This window comes from Squalius cephalus (assembly GCF_949319135.1).
Source record: "Squalius cephalus genome assembly, chromosome: 21".
Classification (NCBI taxonomy): Eukaryota; Metazoa; Chordata; class Actinopteri; order Cypriniformes; family Leuciscidae; genus Squalius; species Squalius cephalus.
The window spans coordinates 5,758,106-5,776,629 of NC_137142.1; the positions used below are offsets into that span (position 1 = coordinate 5,758,106).

Below are 18,524 nucleotides of genomic sequence, written 5' to 3' on the forward strand. Positions count from 1 at the left end.
TGAATTTCTAATTGCGATTACGGATGCCACGATTATGATTCAAAGCCGCGATAAAAAAAAAAAAACTTTCATTCTTCTGCGTGCTTATGAGATGTGTTTGGAGCATGTTATGTTGTGAGAGGCTTATCACGACTACTTCAGATAACCTAGTACCATAGGAACTACCAGTGACGTTAGTGTACGCTGATTGGTCGAACACACGCAAAACACCGGCACCCGCCATTTTTTAAAAAGCTATGTAAACTCACAGATTATAGCCTATATATTTACTCCACAAACTAACTCTACGAACATGATAAACAGTGATAGATGGACCTCTCAACCTTTATGCGGAGGAGAAAATCCAACGCAACTTTGAGGGGACCAAGCCAAACCTCAGCTAGCAACACTGGACATCTAAAAGTCACAACAAAAAGCATTGCTTACATCACTTCAGAGTTCCTACTGGCGGTGCGAATGCAACCAGGAAAACGGCCATCGGGAACCATCAGTTCTCTGGGAACCACCCTGGTGGCTAGTTCCTATAACCAAGTTCCTATAACTACCCGGTGCAAAAGCCACAATTATTATACCATGCATTTGTTTACCTTTTTTTTATTTAAAGAAGAAACCAAACCAATGTATAGTTGACATTTGAGGCTTAAATGTTATAGAAAAGTAATAAAAGTTTGTTTTTTTATAAAAATATGGCATGCAGTTGCTTCAAACAATGGTATAACCTCAATTAATGTAAATTGTGATAATCGTAATTTATAATCGCAATTACAATTTCAAGGGAATAATCGACAATTATGATTTTTGCCCTAGGTTATAGTATACACAAACTAGAAATTGTAACCTGTGAGCACATTAAAAAAAATCCCCTTTCGCACATGAACATTTTCTTGTGCGTACATGAAAGTCTATGTATATTTTAATTTTTTTTGCAAAGGTCCCAAAATTTAGCAGCGGGTGATGTTCAAGGCAAATTAGTATTAAACACCATTACTTATTACTCTTAGAGCAAATGGCCAATTCATTATGCAAAAGCTCCAATGTTAAAACATCTCAATGAGGAACACTTCAAACTAGATTACAGAAATAAATCCCGGCTCATAAGAACAGAACAAGAACAAGAACAAAAACCTGACCACTTATCAGCAGTTAATGCACAGCATAATAGAGATAAAGTACAAATGATTTATTTCCAGGAAACTGCTTGTATTAATTACAGCTGTTCGGCAAGATCACATACAGAAAATGTAGTTACATTGAGAATCACAAGAGACACAGACACGTAAAGTTACAGAACAGCATCAAAATACCGCTTGGCATCGCCCCTCACCTCAAGTGTGCATGTTGCATTCTCCAGAGTCATCGCCCCAAGTGGGTCCACCGGTCGCCAAGGAAACTCAATCTAGCTCTCGTCTCGCTCCTCTTCCTCCCGCTCCTCCTCCCCCGTTCAGCATGTGAACCTCAGGGCTATCAATGACCTGAAACAAAAGCAGGTGGATGGAAAAACACGAGCGTCATTGGCGGCAGAGCAGTTCGCTGCCAATCATCCAGGCCCGGGATTAAGTGTCAGCGAAGACACGGCCTGTGGGACGGCTGGAGCGTGTCTCAAACGAACGTCTGCCTGACTGCTTTGCATTCACACTCACTGATTCGCTCACTATAAGCGCAGGCATAAAGCAGTTAGATGCTAATTGAGGTGTGTTCCATCAGGAGAAAGTGTCTTGATTAATGGATGTGAGGGACAGCTCTGCGGAAAGCTGGATATTCCCCTGACACTGCACACCAAGCAAACTGCCTGGCACATGACGGGACTCAGTGAAGCTTGGGGGGGGGGGGGGGGGGGACCGCAAGAACAAGCAGAGAGTGAGAGCTTAAATGTATGTGATGGCGACTCGAGACCAATCTGAAAGTGTTTCTTTGCAGCAAGTTCTTGTGTAAGCAGATCTGCCCTAAAGATTATCCTGCAGAGTTTGAGACAGGTGAATTCCCCATCAAGAGATTATTTTCTGGTTAAATTTTATTCTTAAAGTTCTTCCTGTTTGACATTAATCAATAATAAATTAAAAAGCCCATTTGTGTGAATATAAGCCTTAATTCAATCTTTTCCTCATAGTAAGCATCTGCGCGGTTTCTTCCTAAGCGGAAAAATTCAGGAGTGCGTTTGAAAAAACGTAATATTTATAAACTTCACAAAGATCAGGAGGGAGATAAATATGCATCTACCACATATCACAATATAAACAACTAAGTAAACAATGTCATAATTAGAATGTGCAAAAGCACTGTATTTTGACTTTGAATGTGCAACATTTTCCTTTAATGAAATCATCGCCTTTTGATGTTTAATAATCATATTAGGCTGCATCGTGATTCCTGTTTTTCCATCCTCAAATTTAGGACCTCTTAAAAGATCATTAAGAGGTTTGTTATGCCATTTAAAGTGCTTCTATTATGCTTTTTCAGATATTACTTTTCATGCAGTGTGTAATATAGCTGACTGAATGTAAAAGGTCTGCAAAGTTTTTGCTATTGTCAAAGTTATTGTCTCCTGAAAGAAAGAACCGACTCTGAATTGCCTGAAACGAGTCGTCAGTAATTCCAGTTTACATGGCAAACACAAGATCAAAATCACAATCCATAACATTTTAATTATTATACAAATCATTTCAACTTGACATAAGATAGAAAATCTAAAATGCATTCAGGTGATGCATTCTTAAATATCCCATGTAAACATGTTTCTGAATAAAAGCGTTTTCTAGCAGTATCATAAAAATTACAGTCCAACAGAATACATTTAACAGTCAAGGGAACTTAACACGAGACACATAAAGGAGGAACAACTACTTTGCCTCTCAAACACTGTAGATGTAGCTTGAGTTGGAGTTTGGTTCGTGTTAAGACATCGTATTCTGCACTGCGACAGCAAGTTCGCTTTGGTGCACTTCAAAAGAATGAGGATTCGACCTGGAATTGATACGGCAAAACTGATACCATCGTTACGGTTTATATCACAGTTTATCAAGTGCTGAGGAAGATCCGGAGCTGAAATTCAAATAAGGTAATGGCTGTTTCTTTTCCGACGCGCGACCAATTACAACAGCCTGGGCCATTCGACCAATCAGAGTAGAGTCGGCTCTTGGAAAAGTGAGGATTAGAGAGACTTTAGAGTCCTTTACCGTTTAGACACTGAGAAAAGAGGCGATGCTGCAATTCATATTATAAAAAGTGTTTTTAACCTTAGATGCATGTAAACCTATTGTAGGAGACCTCCAAAATAAAAGTATCATAATAGGGACACTTTTTATGACATTTTATGATTTTATAAAACTGATTTTTTTACTGAAGTAACCGTGAACACATTGATTATCTGGTTAATGTGTGTTTGATTGGGGTTGGAGGATGGTAGCTCTCCGGGAGAAGAGTTGGAGACCCCCGCTTTAAAGCTTCTCACAGTTAAGTAGAGATCGGAAACAAAAGTATGATCGGTTCATGGGACGAGCAGAATCGAACTCTTATCTCCTGCATGAGCGCCAATGCTTTACTGTTAGGCCACGGCTCAGACTTAACAAGTTTTAAAAGGTTCAGACTTTTAAATATGCATAAAATTACATTAACAAACTGAATGTAATCTAATCCACTTACTCTGCTTAGTGAAGAGAAGCCGGCTGATCACATCGAACAGAAAACTGCAAGAGCAATAAAACCCCAAGAAAATCAATTACATGGCTGTTTTAGCAAAGCAAGATCGCTGTTCTGTATTCCTGTATAGTTCCATTGGAAAACAAGATAAGGAGAAACACTTAACAGACGTCGCAAGAGACCGTCTCAAAGACAACAGCCGGTTTCCCAGGCCCATCACCGTGATTGATGTCAATGAAGATACCCAATGTTCGTAGAGGTTCAACGCTTTAACCAAGAACGTACGAAATAAACAAAAGACCTAGATTTAGTCCAGTCACACATTATTTAGTACTGGCTGAAGAAATCTTAAGTAACTCAAGAGCTGTAAAAGCTGCTCCAAGCTCAAAAGGCCTTTCAAAACTCTTCCCATTCTTCACTTAAAGACTAGACGCCCATGCTGGGCAGGCTTGCACTTTGGCTAATGGTGTCTGGCTTTTGACTAGCATGAAAGCACTGGAATTAAATTAAGGCGTAAAACTTACCATTATGTTAAGAGGACCACTGCACAGCAGGATGAAACATGACGGGAACATCTCTAGCATTATAAGCGAATCATACTGACAAACCAATGGAAAGGTATTTTCTAGGGCTGTCAATTTAATGTGCTAATTTAGTGTGAACACTTAGAGAAAGTAATGTGATGAATTTATTCAATTAATCATGCCACCCGATACGATTCAAGCTAGAAGTACCACCTTCATGTGAACTGCCAGGTAAATGGGTTTTGTGGACTGTCAGTCTGTGATGGGCATTTGTTAAGTGAAATGGAATTAAAACAAACAATATTTGATTTATGAAGCAACTTTCTGTAACGTATTCAATGTTTTTATCAGCCAAATGTAGATTAATGTGTGAACTTGCAATTAATTCGATAAATTAATCGGCATGTCATTGTTAACCGAATCGTTAATTCAATTAACTTTAATCCACCAACAGCCCGAGTATTTTGTTAATCAAGAGCTCAAAACGTAGAGACGGCAGAGAACAGCACGTGTAAATGTTCCTCTAGACAGCTGTGGATGAGACCAGCTTTGAAAGCTTTGCTAGAGATGTGTTTGATTACAGGAACAATGAACGCAGAGCTACTGACAGCAAGACATTCGGGCGGCAGATAAAGGGAACATTTAATAACACTGCATTGAGAGGTGGACGTATTGTGATTGTGTCACGCCTCTGAATCATCAGCCGCCACGTCATTTTACATCATAAAGCCCATACGGAAATTGAATGGATCAGTTGTGATTCAAGGTTGTTTCTAACCCTTCACAATATGCAAAAAAGCATGACGCCCGGCACAGAGCAAATTCAGAATACGATCATCATCCTGCATTATGATGCCAAGGGTTCAACCCTTTCATCTTTCAATTTTTCTTTTTTGTCGACTGCCCTGAGCTAATGCGCTGAAGAGTTTTCACCTCAGTAATAATCCAGCAATCTCAATTGCCGAAACCCGCAATCTCGCCGTAATGAAGTGGAGTGGTAAGTGTACCTTTGACAAATCAAATTTGCTGTAATGATATGATCGAATGGGCCAAGGTGACATATTCGTGGGAAGTAATCAGGTGGGAGACTTTTTTTTTAACTTGCAAGAACAAAAGGAAAAGGTCTGAACATCAACCTTGGATCACAACTGCACATTTGAGGCATATTTCAACGTGCCAAACATGACAAAAGAAAAGGTGGAACCTAAAAGCTAAAGGTGGAGTCTCTCTGTAGAATAACAGAAAAGAACAAGAAAAGATACAGGAATGAGGCATGAATAAGTTACTGCATACAGTATATTTTCATGTAGCCAGAATTTTGACTTTCAGCATGAAGTCTGGTCCACATTACAGCTTATTCTGGCCAAAAACTACCCAATTTTGTTGAGTGACACTTACTTTAACAGTGTAATGTAGGTCTTTTAGTAGAGAGTTTATCGGAAAAAGTTGATACAGAGATAAAACCTGAATTAATAAAACATAAATCAAATAATTGTACAAGCAGTGCTGGCCCATCATGATCGTTTGTTCAGACAGCGGAGAAATTAGCGGGAATGTGTATGATAAGCATTTACATTTACATTTAGTCATTTAGCAGACGCTTTTATCCAAAGCGACTTACAAATTAGGACTACAAATTAGGACTTAAGCAAGTCATCATGAAGAGGCAAAAACAACGCAAGAAGTGCTCAAAATACGAAGTTCGGGCATTATTCAGAGTAGCATAAGCCCGATAAGTGAGGTTTTAAAGGGAAAGGGAAGGTTTTTTTTTTTTTTTTATGCGGTTAAGTGCTCACGGAAGAGATGGGTTTTCAGTTGTCTTTTGAATGTTGTCAGGGATTCTGCATTCCGGATGAGGGTGGGGAGATCATTCCACCAGCATGGAACCGTGAATGAGAATGTTCTGGAAAGTGATTTTGTGGCTTTCTGTGATGGAACCACAAGACGTCGCTCTTTGACCGATCGTAGGCTTCTGGTAGGGATGTAGACTCATAGGAGTGAGTGAAAGTAGGAGGGAGCTGAGCCTGTGATAGATCTGTAAGCAACTGTCAATGCCTTGAACGTGATGCGAGCAGCGAGTGGTAGCCAGTGCAGAGAGATGAACAGAGGAGTGACGTGGGCCCTCTTGGGCTCGTTGAAGACAAGACGAGGTGCAGCATTCTGGATCATCTGTAGAGGTTTGGTTGCACATGATAGAAGTCCAGCCAGAAGAGTATTGCAGTAATCAAGCCTAGAAATGACCAGGGCCTGGACGAGAAGTTGTGTTGCATGCTCAGTAAGGAAAGGCCTGATCTTCCTGATGTTGTGTCTTTGAAATGTGATCTGTGAAGGTCAGCTGGTCATCAAATGTTACTCCAAGATTTCTGACCGACCTTGATGGGGTGATTGATGATGAATTTAGCTGGATAGTGAAGTCGTGTTGTAGAGATGGATTGGCAGGGAGGACGAGAAGCTCAGTCTGTGCCAGGTTGAGCTGCAGGTGATGTTCCTTCATCCATGTCGAGATATCCGCCACACAGCTTGAGACCCGTGCAGCTACTGTGGGATCATCTGGTTGAAATGAGAGGAAGAGCTGTGTGTCATCAGCATAGCAGTGGTAGGAGAAACCGTGTGCCTGTATGATGTGTCCCAGTGACGTGGTGTAGATGGAGAAGAGGAGGGGACCAAGAACTGAACCCTGAGGAACCCCTGTGGTCAGTTGATGTGCTTTGGATACCTCGCCTCTCCATGCGACCCTGAAGGACCTACCTGTGAGATAGGACTCAAACCAGTGGAGTGAAGTTCCTGTGATGCCCAGTGATGAGAGGGTGGACAGAAGAATCTGATGATTCAGTGTCGAAGGCAGCAGACAGATCCAGGAGAATGAGAACTGAAGATTTGGAAGCAGCTTTTGCGATCCGTAGGGCTTCTGTCACCGACAGTAATGCAGTCTCAGTTGAATGCCCTTTCTTGAAGCCAGATTGGTTTACATCCAGCTGGTTGTTTAGAGACAAGAAGGATGTTACTTGGTTGAAAACAGCTCTTTCAAGTGTTTTCGCAATGAATGGTAGGAGTTTTAAAAATGGGTTCCCATGGAGACCAGAACAGGACAGCATCCAATCGGAAGTTAGAGTCCATTATGGCAGCACTCATAGTTTTCTCAGGAAAAAGGTAGATACAAAAATAATGCACTGAAATTAACACTCTGAGCCAAAACCGAAACCGAAATTTCTGGATGAACTTGGCCAAAAACCGAAACTGAAAATGATTTTTAAAAGTTATTTAACTTAATTTTGATTAGCTTTTTTTGTATAATTGTATTAAAATTAGACTTCTTAATGAAATTCAATTTTAATATTTAAAGAAATAAAAGCCAATACAATAAAAATAACCACACTTTTATGGACAAAATATATTCATATTAAATATCAATATTTTTTTTTATTCAGATCAGTGAACGAGAGGGTAGTGTCATTTTACCAGCGTTGCCCAGCACACCATGTTACAGCAACAAAGTATACTACTACTACAAAGAAACAAGTATACTACTACATAGAAATTTCATGTCGGCGCATTATTTGAGTGGACTTTTCTTTTCCGATGAGCATGAGTGGTAGATGCGTGGAGCGTTCACACGGGCCATGAGCAATTAAGCTCCGCACATGCATAGAACACAATATTGAGCACAGCGCCAGTGATAACGACATATTTTCGACTTTTTTTCTCTTTCGGACAAAAAACGATAATTGTCGGCGGCCGAATTTCGGTGCACCCCTAGATAAAAACAAGTAGAATACACAGTAGTGTTGTCAAAAGTACGTTACCGACATCGGTACTGAAATTTTTAAAATTTGACGATACCAGCATTTCCCTCTAGCATTTTGAGCGCTGTTGAACACAATGGCCAATCAGAGACATATATGTTGAGCGCGTGAACACAATGTCCATTCAGAGGTGTTTAAGAATCCGTTCAACAGCGCTCAAAATCCTGGAGGGAAATGCTGGTATCGTAAAAAAAAAAAAAAAGTATTTCTTTTGACAACACTAATACACAGTACTATCAGTGGGTTTCTAGTTTAACGCGCTACTGGTACTAAGTGCCTCAAACAAAACTCTGAAGATTTGATGCCACTAACTTGGACAAGTTTGACAAATCCAGAGCTTAGCTCTTCCTCAAAAGCATTCATTGTATCCGCCTTCTTTCGCAACGCGGAAGTAAGCTGTTTTCTTTGAAAGTGTGAGACTTCTGATTCATTAGCCACTATAGGAAAATAACTGGAAGAATACAAAGTGCTGTCAACCGTAAAAAATAATTTGTGCTAAAAGACACTTGGTTTATGATTATGACAATACATTAAAATAATATGGTAAGAAATATCAGTTTTCAATTACCTAATGGCAGGAAATTGCAAAAAAAAGCTGGCCAATCAGGTTGGATCCGGTGAGCTTTGGAAAGCACTCCCCAGTTTTCTGTGCAATACGCATCAGACAGTCAGTGAACGAACGAAGGCAGATTTGAAAAAGTCAGCTTGATGAACTAATGTAGAATCAACAGTTATGTTGTTTTCTCTCCGTCTTATGTGAGCATTGTCTACACAAAGACAGCTTCCCCCACAAAGGCCTAAATCCTGAATCTCTGTTGATCAGCATGTAATCCCATCAGCCCCTCTGCTCCTCGGACGCTGGCAAACACGGCACTGGTCACATGGGCTCCGGGTCAGGGATGAATGAAGTGCACACAAACAAACAGAGCTGAGTCACAGCGGAGTCGTTCGTGTGACGGGTTGAGTTGTTTCAGTGGTTGGGTCTGGGAGCTGTCAGCTCAATGTGTAGCAGACGTTGATCCTGAGGTCGCTCTTGCAGATCTGCAGACTGAGCATGTGGACATGGGCATCTGTCTCCCAACAGAATCTGACAAACCTGACCGGAATGAATTAAGTCATCATGACGTTTCCAACACGCCTCGGGTGACCTGAACTCCCCTATTCTGACCTGGACTCTCCTGTAGCCTTCCAAAGGTTTCTTAACCCTTTAAAGTCTGCAGTATTGTATTTGATGTGCACATCTCCAAGGCCTCTAAATGATCAAAACTTTGCTGAAAACCTGTTGTGTACACAATCTAATACATGCCATCTATCATCTGATTGAGAGTTTATCCTTTAAGTCAAGTCACCTTCATTTATATAGCGCTTTTAACAATATAGATTGTTTACAAGATTGTTAACAAATTAAAGGGCTTTTGTAAAAATGCCATATTTGACATACATATGTCAAATGCCAATGTCACACATGTGACACGTGTCGTTTTGTTGTGAAACCTTTACTGATTTTTATAAAGCATAAGAATTAATTCTATATAAGATATTTTTTGTTAGTAATATTTCAAGATACACGCTTACTTGACTGAAAGAACTTAAGTTTACTTTATCCATACTTCTCCTGATCAAAACACAGCAAAAAAAGGTTCCTTATAAGTTATAATAAGTTCTTTATTTTGATAAATTGCATGTTCAGATATTCATACAACAAAATATTCCAGGGACCATGAAAGTTTTGTGAAAATGATCAAAAATGCTGGCGGTGGCTGGCAACTTATTTTTTTTAGAAAAAGCTGGCGGGAAAAGAGTTAAAATGCGAGTATCAAATATGATCCATCAGACGTTTGAGGAACGTGTACTTGTTCCTCTCTCAATCGTCATTGAATTGCATTGCATTATAGGTTTTGCCCTCCAATGAAAACTACAGAGCTTTGACCAAAGCAAGCATTTAAACATCATCTTACTAACAATCTACATCTAAACATTACGACCAGCAACAGAAAATTGTCACAAAGTATGATAGTATTACCCTGTTTTTTTGGATAATACAGTATTACCAAGACTGTTTATATGCATACTGTATTATTGTATAACTGTGGAGTACCATGTAAATAAGTAACATGGTGCATGAACATGGAAATCATTCAGTACCATGGTAAAGTACCTTAACAGTAACCGGCCATCATTGGAGGAAAACCTCTAACGTTAATAGTTTGTCACTTAATAGTTTGTTTTCCTCTCAATGGCAACTAAAAAGAAACTGTTACTAATATTTTCACACTCAAAACAAGTGTTTGTCATGTTGAAATGAAAAACTAGTATGAAAGGCACAAATATATATTGGTGCAATGAATCAAAAACCGATTACCATGGAAACTATTACCACGGAGACAGGTGCATTTAATTACTCCTGTCTGATTCATTTTGTTTGTGGAGGAAATTAAAAATAAATGAAACTTTAAAGCAGTTTGCAGTTCACAAAATCATTCTGATAAGTGTGTCATGCATTTACTTTCTAATGCAATTATTTTCTTTGTGTTGTTCATCTGATTGAGCTCCAGTCTCATAATTGCACGAGATGACAACAGTTTAATTGTTTAATGAATGATTTGGAGCAGTGCATTTCTAGATATTGCATGTGCAAGTTTTTACATTCTAAGACAAAACTGTCAATCCCCAGCAAGTGTACAGCTTTTCTGCTGTATTCTCACTTTGCATTGAAAAAAACCTATTTGATTCCTGTAAAATAACAGAAATTGCTTTCATTTAAACATTATCGTATAATAAAGAACAACTTAATTCTCAATATTATATAACACAATATATTCACCCATAAAGGAAGGTTTGTAACCTGAATGTGAATGTTACGTTCAAAATAAAGCCTCTGCAATGCAATTACGGCACAGGTCACACTAACATATAAACGAATATCATGTAGATGATCAAAGTGTTATAACTTTTTTACAGTTTGCAGCTTTATACTTCACATCTGCACAGTTTTCAGTTGGACGAGCAGCATTTTCCAATTTTACAATATGGCACACATGTGAAGAGCCAATAACAAAGTTTTCCCTTTTTTTTTTTTTTTGTTATGGGTTTTGGTACACAATCATTTAATGATCCCTGAAAAGGTATTCATTTCTTTCTTTTTTTTAAACCAGTACTGACCCAAAACATTTGAATGGTATTGTACAATTGTCTGAAACGGTTACACACATCAGTGGCCGGATGTAATAAGTGTTATTTTTTTCTCCCAGACACCAAAACCGCAATTGTATCATTAAATGCTTTAAGAATAAATGTAGCGTACTTGCAAAGTGAGGCAGCATTCATCTATAAAACACTTTTATATGGAAAAGTATGATCACATAAGTCAAAAAGCAACATGCAGTTTTATCAAAGCAACTATTTTGATCATGAGTTTAAAGGAATTGTTCACCTAAAAATGAAAATTATCCCATCATTTACTCACAGCTAGGGCTGGGCGATATATCGCATGACATTGTTATGCGCATCTCGTCAGTAAAGCCGGTTCCTTGATTAGTAGTAAATCGCCATCACCTGCTTTCAGATGGAGTGGCATTCACTACACAGAGCCGTAGTTCACTGACAAGCTGAGCCATATCGCATTAATTATCGCAGCCGAACACAATCTGAATTATATTAAATAATACAAACCTGGCTCTTCCCAGCTTTGTAATGGCACTGAATAGCGCCAAAGTTTTTAAAGCTCCAAAAAGCGCATCCATTCATCATAAAAGTAATGCATACGACAAAAGAAGAAAGTCATGTACACCAAGAATGGATTGAGGGTGAGTAGATTATGGGATAATTTTCATATTTGGGTGAACTATTCCTTTAACTGTGGATTATTGCTTTGTTTAGCTAAATAAAAAAGCCAGATTATCCAACTAATATTTCCATGAACATTTTTCAATATATTATATCGACTACCAGCCTTAAAATAATGCTTATATCAATATTCTAGATCTTAAAACGTGGTTCTCAAACTGGGGGGCCTTGAGTTATAAACAGGGGAGGCAAGGCTATAGAGATAGTGTACAGTCAGCAGATCGTTATGCAAATTAAACCTCTTCAGGGTGATACAAGACCCACTGCGAAATTATCCCCCTTATTATACGGCTATTTAGATATAATTGAACAAAATATTAATTTGACATTTCATTACCTCAAAATGACTCGCAGTACCCGCTTGTGCGGACTGTTATTTATAAGTTGTAGCGGTTGTTGACATGGAATAACAGACCACTATATGACGTGATTGAAGAATCTGAATGGAGTATTGCAGGGAGCCCTGTAAATATATAAATGAATGATGCATGGCTCTGCACTAAGCATGGACCAGTTTGTGAAAGGACTGCCAATGCCAGGTAAACGTAAAGCAGGTGATGAATCTACTTCAAACGTCACTACTATCAAAACAAAGAAAAGAAAACATGACTAGACATATCTTGCCCTCGGATTTACCAGTACAATGGTGGGTGATGAAGAGAGACCACAGTGTGTTGCGTGCCTCAAAATATTAACTTCTGACAGTATGAAGCCGAACAAGTTCAGACGCCACTTAGAGACTTCACATCACAAAGAGAAGCCCATTAAAATTAAGAAGCTGTAGAATTGTATTTATTACAATGTTTCAAATAAATCCTTTATTATTTTCCCAGTAAGGTCATGTCTGAGAGTCTTTATGTGGATGCATGCAGATATTTTTCTCTACAAAAAAGGGGCCCAGCAGAAAAAATGTGGCAACCATTGTTAAAGAATTATCTATATAAAAAAGAATAAATCCATAGATTGTGCTCAAATTTTGCTCTCACTGACGAGGTTTTTCTGCTCATATTACATGTGCAATTGTGGAAAAACTCCAAAGTAACCATACATGTACGGATACTGCTGTTAGAAGTTGGAAAGTAGGATTAGATTACACCTTGTGAAGCAGACATCAGCAGGGCTGTTGTTTACAGGATACACTTAAAAGTTCTTGAAGATCGCTGTGGCATGGGATTCATGTGGCATGGGCTAGAAAAAACTGCACCACCCTTTTAACGGGGTCATATGATGCTTTTTTATGTTTTCCTGTCCCTTTAGTGTACAATGAGTGGGCGATATGATTAAAATCTTATTTCACGTTAACGACAGTTACTTTTTGCTTTAAATAAGCTTATTTTATGATATAAACAAAATTTGATACTATTAAAATGTCATACTTCTTGTCACCAATTTCAATATCACAAAAAAATACCTCTCAAGCTTACAGAAGACAAGTAAACAGTGAGTGATAAAAAATAAGATCAAAAAAATTAATTACAAGCAAAAGGACAACAAACTACAATAGAACAAAGACACAAATGAAATAGACCTACCTGAACTTAGAAATAATAAATAAATTATATAAAGTGATCAAATGTATTAAAAAACTCTGCAGTCTTCACTGTGTAAATTAAATCTACTTTTATTGAATTGTCTAAACTCGTTAAATCATCTTAATCAACAACATGTATGTTAGACCCTATATCAACTAAATTACAGAAAGAAATGCTTCCAGAGGTCAAAGATCCTCTTCTTAATATCATTAATTCATCTTTGTCACTAGGATATGTACTGAAAACTTTTAAGCTGGCTATTAAAAAACACAACATGATCCTAGACAATTAGTCGATTACAGGCCGATCTCGAATCTACCCTTTTTGTCAAAGATACTAGAAAAAGCAGTATCCTCACAACTATGTTCCTTCTTAGAAAGAAATGGTATCTGCGAGGATTTCCAGTCCGGATTTAGACCGTACCATAGTACCGAGACAGCTCTCATTACAGTCACAACTTATTTGCTCTTACCATCCGATCGTGGTTGTATCTGTCTATTAGTGTTACTTGATCTTAGTGCTGCATTTGACACTATCGACCACAACATTCTTTAAAATAGGCTCAAAAAATTTGTTGGCATTAGTGGAATTGCATTAGCATGGTTTAAATCATACTTATCTGACCGTTATCAGTTTGTAGCAGTAAAAGAAATGTCGATCACAAGTTCAGTATGGAGTACCACAAGGCTCAGTACTAGGACCGTTGCTGTTCACTCTGTACATGCTACCCTTGGGAGATATCATTAGGAAACATGGCATTAGTTTTCACTGTTATGCTGATGATATGCAGCTCTACATCTCTTCACGCCCCGACAAAACTTGCCAATTCAAGAAATTAACGGAATGATTAGCTGATATAAAAATATGGATGATTGGTAATTTCCTATTACTTAATTCTGAAAAAACAGAGATTCTAATGATTGGACCAAAAACCTCTGCACATACTAACGTAGAATACTGTCTAACACTTGATGGCTGCTCTGTCAAGTCTTCGTCGTCGGTTAGGAACCTGGGTGTGCTCTTTGATACCAATCTTTCATTTGAAAGTCACGTGTCTAGTATCTGTAAAACTGCATTTTTCCATCTTAAAAATATATCTAAATTACGTCATATGCTCTCATTGACAAATGTGGAACAGTTAGTTCATGCATTCATGACCTCAAGGCTAGATTATTGTAATGCTTTTTATGGGTGGTTGCCCTGCACGCTTAATAAACAAACTACAGCTAGTTCAAAACGCAGCAGCTCGAGTTCTTACCAGAACCAGGAAGTATGACCATATCAGCCCGGTTCTGTCAACATTGCATCGGCTCCCTATTAAACATTGTATAAGTTTTAAAAAATTGCTGATTACTTACAAAGCACTAAATGTTTTAGCTCCCCAGTACTTGAGGGAGCTCTTAACACATTATAGTCCTTCACGTCAGTTGATAATACCTAGAATATCAAAATCGACTGCTGGCGGTCGATCCTTTTCCTATTTAGCACCTAAACTCTGGAACAGTCTTCCTGACATTGTCCGGGAAGCAGACACACTCTGTCAGTTTAAATCTAGACTAAAAACACATCTCTTTAATCTGGCATATACATAGAAAATTACACATTCCTATTATTCAAATCAGTTAAATGATTATTAGGCTGCATAAATTAGGTCAGCCGGAACCGGGAACACTTCCTATAACACCCGATATACTTGTTACATCATGAGAAGAATGGCATCTACGCTAATGTTAGTCTTTCTGCTTATTCCGAGGTTTACTGCAGTCAGCCGGATCCGGGCCGTATCCAGATCAGATGGTGGACCTGCGCCTAGACACGACCACAACGCATCCCTGAAGTGTCAGCAGAGATTGTGTCAACTAGACTCTCCCCTGTGAAGGCCTCATCGACATGACAGCCATCAGCACTGATCCTCAACAAACTCGTCTCCATACCGGCGTGACTCCGACCTCCAACCAGATGGAACTGGATAATATTCTGATTGTTCCAAACCAATCTGACTTCTGACCTATAATGCTGCCTGAATCATAATCATACACTGTTCGATCATTGGCCAGAGGAGAACTGCTCAGTGACTCTTTAGCGAGAACAAAACATCTTCAAACTATTCACTACATCCAAAGATTTAAACCACCAGTGAGGAGCAGTGAGAATTGGATGACTATATTAATGCCAAACCAAAGTCCATTCAGAAACCACCTCCTTTCAAATCGTGTGTTACCCAGAACCTGTAGAGCACAGACCAGTCACGCATTATCAGCACTTGACCTTGGCATTATCACTTATTCTAATAGTAAATCAAACCCTGAATAAGAAATGTCTGCATAATTCACAATTTTCCTTTTAAAGGTCATTGAAAGTCTGACAACAAAACCCGCTGTCATCGCCAACTTAATTTCATTGTTTTTCTGCTCTCTCTCTCTTTAATGAGCTGGGCTATATGCATGCAAATTTAAGAGAGTAGCTGGAAGATTGAGGGAACAAAACACAGGGACTTGTTTGAGTTTCTTATTTTTTCACCTGTATTGTCTATTATCATGAATTTGCCTTCACTGTTTCATTATGGATTAATCCTACATTTCTATAAAAACAGTAATGTGTGTATGGGTGAATCTCACTAAGATTTGCACAAGTCATATTTCACCTTAGTGTCAAAAGTAAAAATCAATCAATCAATCTATCTATCTATCTATCTATCTATCTATCTATCTATCTATCTATCTATCTATCTATCTATCTATCTATCTATCTATCTATCTATCTATCTATCTATCTATCTATCTATCTATTTATAAAAAAAGGAAGTGTATTTTAAGTAACATTAAGATTTTTCTAGATTATTTTGGAAAAAAAGCAAATGAAAATAACCTTACCCCCGATTCTCATTACTGTAAAGCATACTACTACTACTACTACTACTGTACTTTTTTTGTAAGCCACATATGTCCAGCTGTCAGTAAAACACACAGTACTCTGCAGTTTAACTCTGAGATCCAGCTTTGCTGTGAGTCTATGACAGTGTGTCTGTGTGTGTGGCGACTCTCGGGTCTGCGTCAGCTAATGAAACTGAAGGGGTCTAATTAAATGAGTAACACCCTCTATTAATTTTGATCTTGCTCTTCACACTCACCTAAACAATACAAAGCACTTTAACAGAGCTCTCATCCCCTCTCCATGCGCTCTCACAACGGTGCTTTACTAGAGCAAAAAAGCCACACTTCACTAAAACAATACATTCAATGACGTGTGTCCTCACATCAACCCAAAAGCACAGACGACATGTTAGAAAAACCAAAACAAACAGTCGAGGTAAAAAAGCTCCCCTCTAACTAAAAAACAAATAGAGAATGCCTTCATTAAAATATACATTATATTATACTACACTAGGGGTGGGCAAAAAAATCGATTCACATATGAATCGCGATTCAAAATGTACCGATTCAAAATCGATTCATAGAATTCCAAAAATCAATTCTTGTTTTTTTTATTTTTTTTATTGAAATATATATTTTTTGGTATTGTCCTGAAATGAGTTTAGCTTGCCATTCCCATAGATGGCGCAGCATCGAATTCACACTTACGCCTGCACACTCTTGTCATAGCCAAAAGAAGAAGTGCAGCAGAAGCGGAGCAGAAGGAAGGCTGGCTGGCTGGCTGTGTGGCGTGTCTGTTTTTATTTCGGCTCCCATGTTAACAGGTTAGAGCTTTCACACAGCCTGCGTGACACGCGCGGTGGCCCGAGTCGTGCGGAAAACGCGTGCATGCTAGAAATAGAACCGACGCCTATTTTTCTCGCGACACGCAAGCGTGTTGGAAGCGTTTCCAGGCAAAATAGAATGTTTATGTCATTTTGACACGAATATTCATATTAATAAATGACATTTTGATGTTTGAAAGTCTAGGTTTTGACATAAATGCAGATATAATGTAGGCTTATTGTATTTTTTTTATCGATTTTCAAAAATTGCACCTGTCAATACAGAACGAAATATTCTGTAGCCTATTTTGCCGTCAATAGCCTACTCCTTAAACTACATTTAGCAGTATTGTTTGTTTGATCTGACCACAGCACTTTAAAGCTAAATGTAAACAAAAAATGTATTTAAGTTTTATTTAAACTTGAATTAAATGTATTTGAAAGCTGGCCAAAGCTTGGCACTTTGCACTGTTTAGTTGCAAAAGTTTTTATGAAGACAAAGTAATATCAAACTTAATTTAATTTGTTATTTCTTTTCTTTTAAATTGTATGTCTACTGCAATCACACAGGAAAAAGTCAACTACATTTACATACTGTGAATCGTTTTTTGAATCGAGAATCGTTTTTTAATCGAAAATCGATTTTGAATCGAATCTTGAGACAAAAAATCGGCATCGAATCGAATCGTGACATTTTCTGAATCGTGCACCCCTATACTACACTGTGGGATCCAAGGCCTTGTTTACACCTGGTGTTAAGATGCATTTTGGTCGATCGGATCACAAGTGGACGACACTAAATACAGGTGTAAACGGGGTCTAAAACGTTTTGAGTTTGTCCACTTTCAACCACTTCCAGAGGTAGTCGAAAACGCATTCGACCGGATTGCTTTCGTAGTGTAAACACTCATGTGATCAAATGTGTTGAAACAGCCACAAAAGACCACCTTCTCTGCGCCTACTGAACTAATGCGTGAACATTATGGGAAGCGCACTAGCCAGGCGGGATTGAAACTTTGTCGGCTGAAGACCCAAGTTTGGTTTGAAGATGAAAAACATACCAAGCACAATGTTCTCTCCTGATTTCTAACACACACTCACAGCGTTCGGCTGGTCTTCGGCTGTCAGAGCAGAAACTAAAGCTGATGTTTTTCTGTTTTTTTCTGGTCGCATTCATATGTAAATTGCGTGAGCTTATTTCGTCCATTAGATCGAAAAATCTGAAAAAAACACATACATTTACCCACCCATAGACCCTCCCCTCAAAGAAATCAGGACAGAAGTGGTTGAAAGTGGACAAAAGAGTCGGATTAAAACACCAGGTGTAAACAGGAATGTGTCTCCCTCTTCTACTTGTGATCCGATCGCCCAAAACACATCTTAATACCAGGTGTAAACAGGTCCCAAAAGTTTATACACACACTCAACCTCCACCACACTCAGTCGACAGCAACAGGCCTTCCCCCCTCTTTAACCATGCCTCTGC

General features: G+C 38.5%; 1 protein-coding gene across 3 annotated transcripts in view; it reads right to left on the reverse strand.

The window, feature by feature from the left end:
• Window positions 1-18,524, reverse strand: part of tjap1 (tight junction associated protein 1 (peripheral)) — a 109,570-nt gene that overhangs the window by 69,701 nt on the left and 21,345 nt on the right. For 2 of the 3 annotated variants that reach the window (XM_079855849.1, XM_079855847.1), the window contains exon 2: window positions 1,325-1,472. The gene's annotated coding sequence lies outside the window, so the exon portion shown is untranslated. Of the gene's footprint in view, window positions 1-1,324; window positions 1,473-8,531; window positions 8,880-18,524 lie in introns of those variants that run through there. The other variant, XM_079855848.1, reaches the window with a different exon arrangement.